The sequence below is a fragment of the Neolamprologus brichardi genome, chromosome 10 (assembly GCF_056152115.1).
Source record: "Neolamprologus brichardi isolate AB-2024 chromosome 10, ASM5615211v1, whole genome shotgun sequence".
In the NCBI taxonomy this organism is placed as follows: domain Eukaryota; kingdom Metazoa; phylum Chordata; class Actinopteri; order Cichliformes; family Cichlidae; genus Neolamprologus; species Neolamprologus brichardi.
In genome coordinates, this window is record NC_142113.1 from 11,235,221 (window position 1) to 11,241,308 (window position 6,088).

Below are 6,088 nucleotides of genomic sequence, written 5' to 3' on the forward strand. Positions count from 1 at the left end.
TCACGTGTAGCAGGCATTTTAGTGGCATGATAGGCACGTACAAAGCAGAATTAGCCTGATTCATAAGGACTAATTTAACTTAACAGTCAAATCACAGGAAAATATAATTTTATAGACCCAGGATTTATCACCCAGAGAATAATTTTAGAATTTCTGTTTTAGATCTTGGTCGTTTGATAAAGAATCAGTCAAATCTTTTTTTAAAAATTCCCTTTGAATAAGCTGATTTTTTTTGCTCAGCAATTTTGTATTTTCAATCAAGCCATGCTAAATTATGCCTTTAAAAATGGTCCAAGTTACAGGCCCTCATAGCTTACATGGGTGGCTCAATTTTTATTAGTAGCACATGAAACTCTCATGGCTGAAAAACACATTTAAGAAAAGAAAACCAGCCACCTCTTAACAACAATATCATGTCACATTTTTTTAATTATTAATATTATTTTGGGTAAACTTTCAGGGGTCATATCACCATTTGGGATAGATGGCTGGTCAAAATAAGGTGCCGCATTTCAAAGGTCTCCTTTTCCACCTACGTTTTGATCTCCTACCAGTGCTTGTTTCTTTAACTCCAGTGCAGTTTGAAATTTTCTTTAATACTTTCTTGCTTCAGACCTGATAATTTTATACGGACATCTCCGGTACTTTATAAGTCGTTAGGGCGCAAATATGCTAGAAAAAACTAGCATCAAGTAGTGCCAAATTCTGACTCACTCCTATGTTCTTGGAGGGCCTGGACCCCCTGCAAAGTAATGATAGTATGAAAAGTCTTCATCAATATGCTAAAGTCACAGCATGAAAACATCAGCTTATTCCGAGAGGTCAGATGGGCCGTACACATTAATTTATTTTTTTTTACGCAATGTCCTATCTAATAATATTGAACTATGATGTCCATGAAACAAGCTGTAATTTTCTATTACATGCCTGTGTGTGACACATTTCACTGTAATCTTTCCATAAAGAAAATTGTCCCTTTCCAAAAAAACGTAGCCCCCCTCTCTCTCTCAGACGTCTCATTTGATGGTTTGTCATTTTATCTGCCTGGGAAGAGACAGCCTCGCTATCTCTAATGATTTATCATGCATATAAAAGCAGACGGACTGTTCTAAAGATTGCAATGAGGCTGTTCATCTGGCTTTAACTTGTGATGCTGCACTCTGCTGATGCTGAAACGAGTTAAAGTCCCCGTGGCTGCGCGCTGCGAGCGACTATAAGGAACGGGGCTGGAAATAAATATGTCACGACCACAGGAAAGATAAGGGAAGAAAACTTGATTTGGAGAAAAGTTGCCTTGTTTACTGGTTTTAAATGAAGTTGGGACACTGGACACGTGAGAGACGTGAGCTGAAGTCAAAGGAAAATCATCAGAATTGTGATAAAGTTTGTCCTTTTTGTGTGTGTGTGAATTGTGCTTTTATAATGCAAACAGAGTGGACACTTTTATTTATCAAATGGCCAGAAATGCAGAGATTGCTGTCATGTAAGGCAACACAAACCTATTGCCCTTACTCGAATGCTCTTGCATGTAAATTCCCCACCCCTCCTCTGCACCGCTCTGAGTCAACCAAACCCCTGCAGACAGCTGTAACAATACCCAGTGAGTTCTTACTCTCTGACGTACAGAGCAAACATAACAAGAGTTTTCTGAAATCTCTGTTATTACTTTACCTTTTCTTAAGAAATGTATCGATCTTGTAGAACAGATACCACAGCAGCAATATGGATTGGGTGAGAAAGCTCCCCCCCTGCTCTGCTGTACCGTGTCCCTGGGAGTTTCATTTCAAATCCCCCTCCTATGCCCCATGATTTTTTTGCCCATGTTTTAGTATCGATTAGCGGGTAAAAATGAACTATGTTGGCCTGTTTCTGTAGCTGTTAGCACACTTGACAGTTGCGGTACATTAGATTAACTGCAGAGTGGAAAGCTCAGATGCCCTGCAGTCAGTGTGGAGGATCCTCGTAGAGGAAACAGCTCAACAGCTGCATTCGTCCTTGGAAAGATAACGCAGTTCGAACGGCTTAAACAGAGAGGCAGAGAGGAGAAAATGAACTGTGGCATATTGGCGGTAATGAGAAAATGAACCCTGAATTACAATATGTGAAGCTACCTGTGTGGCTTTTCAGGGATGGCTGGAGGATTAGGCTGCAAGCAGAGGAATTACATTTACATATAAGAGAAATAAAGCGCAGCATTTCCCACAACCATATTGTTCTTTGCTGTTCGCAGTTTGAACTGTGCATTTCTCGGCTTTATCTGACATTATAATGTGGCTCGCTGGGTTTTGATGGTGCCAGCATCTGCCTCGGTTTGAGTTTCATTGACTGTGCGCCTCAAGTCGGCCCACGTGGCATCTCCCGAGATGATACCCTGACGCATTTACCCATTCGAGTCCCTCCTCTAAGCGCCCCTACCTCCCCCCAGGAGATGCATGGATGAGCAGGCTCATTCACCTCGTGGGGTGTTCCCCATGCATGACTGATGTTGAGATTAATATCCTTGACTGAGTCCCGCTCTGCAGTGCAAAGAGGAGGAGCAGGCCTATGAAAGCAAGGCCTCCCCCCTCAGGAGTCCCTTGATTTTTCTCACTATTCTGCCAAACACAAACACAGTGTCACAAAACTGTTGTTCATGTAGAAGCCATCACCTCGAGGGCACAGCTGGCCATGTCTGATCCCCTGATTCTGTGTGCATGCAAAATTGAGACTGCTGCAAGAAATGAATGCCAACCAGCTCATCAAGGAAATTAGCCTAATTTAAACATATATACATGAATTGTAAACACATAGACACAGAATGTAGGAAGCAGAATCCAAATGGAATGATAATTCATGTTAAACTGAAATGTCCTACAATTATTTCTATAAATTGAATTTTATAATGGGAGTTGAAAATGAGGTTTGGCAGCTGCACAGTGTGGAGTTGGCTCCAAGCTCTCTCTGTCAAAGTGAAAATGATTCAAAGACAACAAAATGCTGTTTGCAGTCTTTTCACTTAAAGCACATTAACAAGCTAAGGAGCCAGAACTATAAAAGCAATTGGTCTGTTTTCTTTTTAAGAGGGTTGGGATTCTCAGTAAAGTGAGGCTTTTTCAAACATTAACAAAAAAGAAGAAGAAAAAGGGGCCTCATGTGGAGTGAATCCACACAGAGCAGGGAAAATGGTAACATCGCCCCCTGGTGACACTGATAACACCGAGAAACTGCTTGTTCTTTTTGAAAGAAGTTTGAACTGTGGTCTGAGTGAAACTGAAATGAGGACTTGCTTTGTTGAGAAAGCGCTGCGATATGCGCAGATCCAGGACATCACAAATGGCTTTGATAGCATAGTGTGGGACAGGATGTTATGTATCTGTGTGTGCTTTTATAGGACAGTCCGCGTTATATTTTAAAATGAGGTTGAGTGGTGACAGCACTGTCATGTAAATCCTACAGCGTCCGAATTCTAAAGACTTTTCGGTACACAAATTCTTCTTTTTGCAGATAATGCATCGTGGAGGGAACCTTGAGAGGAAAAACGTGTGTTTAGCGGTGCAAAGTAAATCTCGGGCTAATGTTAAAATGGCAGCTTTGTTGAAAAAGCTTCTGACCAAAAATATTCTTTTCAGTTTTCTCCCTAAGCTTTGATCTTCTGTGTGTACCCACACAGCCTTGAACCTGAGTCATCAAATAAGAAGAGATGCATTAACAGTCCCGAAATCCATTTTCTCTGTAACAAAAGCCAGGCTTCTGTTTTCCTCCCTGTTTCCTGCTCATCTTTGTTTCATCTAAATGATCTCTTTCCAGCAGGCCTAAAGGGTTAGATTCACTAAGTTGCTTCTATCTGACTGTTTTTTATTTTCTTTTTCTTTTTCTTTTTTGAGGTGTTCAGCATCTATCTACTCTATCTACTTAGCACTTTTAATTCTTATTTATATGTCTATTTAAGCGTTATATGACAGTATGTTTGCACTAAGTACCGCAGCAATTTCCTAATGTTGTAAACCTGCTCAACATTTGGCAATAAAACCCTTTCTGATTCTGATTCTGATTCTGATCTCAAGCCAGGAAAACGTTTCACTCTTTTCCCCTTGAGATCACGTGCAAGGAGGCCAGTTGATCTTTAGCCCTCTTTCCGCTCTGCTCCACATCCTGAAGCGAGGCCTGTTGGACTTTGTAGCTTGTAAACTGAGTCACAGCATTTTCCCTTGTGGGACTGAGAGAACATACTGTATTACCCTTTTCACGATGTTGAAAATGGGGTCCAGTTTATTTTCCTGAACAGCACTGTGAGAAGGGCTCTGCCGAGTTGCCTTATCAAATGTGAGCAGCTTCTCTGGTACCTGAATAGAAGCCTGTCTCCACAGCAACCTGTTTCCATACTGCTTAGTTACAGTTTTACGTGGCTTTTCCGATAATAATAAAACATAGATAAATGTGGCTAAAACAGAGCTGGAGTAGAAATGAATGATCAGATAATGGCACTCTAGTATACAGGATGATTTTATGCAGGTGCTGTAATACCGCTCTAACTGGTTTTAACTCATATCTTTTCTTCCTTATGTGATCTCACTGTCGATATCAGGAAATTATATAACTAAGAAATTATATCTTATCTATGCCATAACTTTTCAAACTAACCTACAGTGCTCGTCCTTTCCATTTTCCACAAGGAATCAGTTTTGGCCACAACTACAAGTAGTCAATGCCACCAAGCTATGGCAAAAAAAAAAGTAAGTACATGCAAATCAAAGCGAGCACCTTAGGAGACACATTAGTTTCATCCCCGGTCTTATTTTTACTGCTCTTTCTTTCCATGCCTTATGAGTCCATTTTCATCCAATCCCCACGACGTCATCCAATCCACAGCGTCTCTCCTTGCATGTTTGTGAAAAATATTTGCTTCACTGAAGTGCACTCCAAACCAATTAGTGAGGAGAGTGCAGACGTCACTACCCTCTTCTAGAATGGGAATTCAATGCTAAGCAAGGAAGGAAGAAAGCAGCTTACAAATGAGTTCTCTGAGGACTTTCATGAGCCTGTTCCTCGTCCTTAATAACCTGGTTTTCGAAAGGCAGTATTTTGGTCCCATTATAATTTTAATCATATAGCCTTTATGTTCCTCTGGCCTTTCTTGTCCATAGATATGAGATGATGGAGAAAAGTTTGGTGGCATGCATTGGTGGGGTTTACATGGAGAGCTGAAAAGATGGCAAATAACTGCATGAATTCAGTTCAGTTCAATTCAATTTAATTGAATTAAGTTTTATTTATATAGTGATAAATCACAACAACAATCACCTCAAGCTGCTTTATACTGTAAGGCCTACAATAATATAAAGAAAGCTCCAACAATCATATTATCTCATATATGTATGAACTGCATTTAAGTGAACAGCTGTTTTTAGCTTAGATGTCGCCCTTGTGGAGAAGTGTATATTTTTTTTTATTTTTTTTTTTTAGTGAAATGGTAAAATAAAGCTTCCCTTTTTGAGAAGATTAAAGAGCTGGATTGGTGACCTTGAACCATCATTCAACCATCCATTAGTTATGCTGTCATAGGTTCAGGCTGCTGGGAGACATCTCTCCTCTTCTGTTTTTACTCCCTGCATATTGATATATGACTAAAGCATGTCATTTCATTTTCTCTCTCACACACATAGATTGTATTTTCTCTTGTTTGTGTCCTTGTACTCGTCTTTTGGTGTATTCTCATTCCCGTCATTCTCAGCCAGCTACAATAAAGGATTTGGTAGCAGAACTAGCTTCTGATGGATTTCTTACACTTCAAAAAAAAATCTCTTCTTCCCTACTATCACTTTTTGAGTGCTTTTTCACAAGGATCATGACTGGTATTCATCTTAAAAAAAGAAGCACATTGGGGATTATTTTTGTGAACTGGTGCCAAATAAATAAAGTTAAATAGAACTGAATTGAAAGCATTAGTGATTTGTACTGATAAAGCAACGGAGGCTTAAACAGAAACATTACTATGTCTGTATTGACTGGCTGTTAAATTTTTCCCCTCCCAAATGCAACGAGATACTTAGTGTTAAGTTTCCGTATTTTCCCTGAACGCCCCATCGGCAAGTGTGACGTGTGTCAAAGA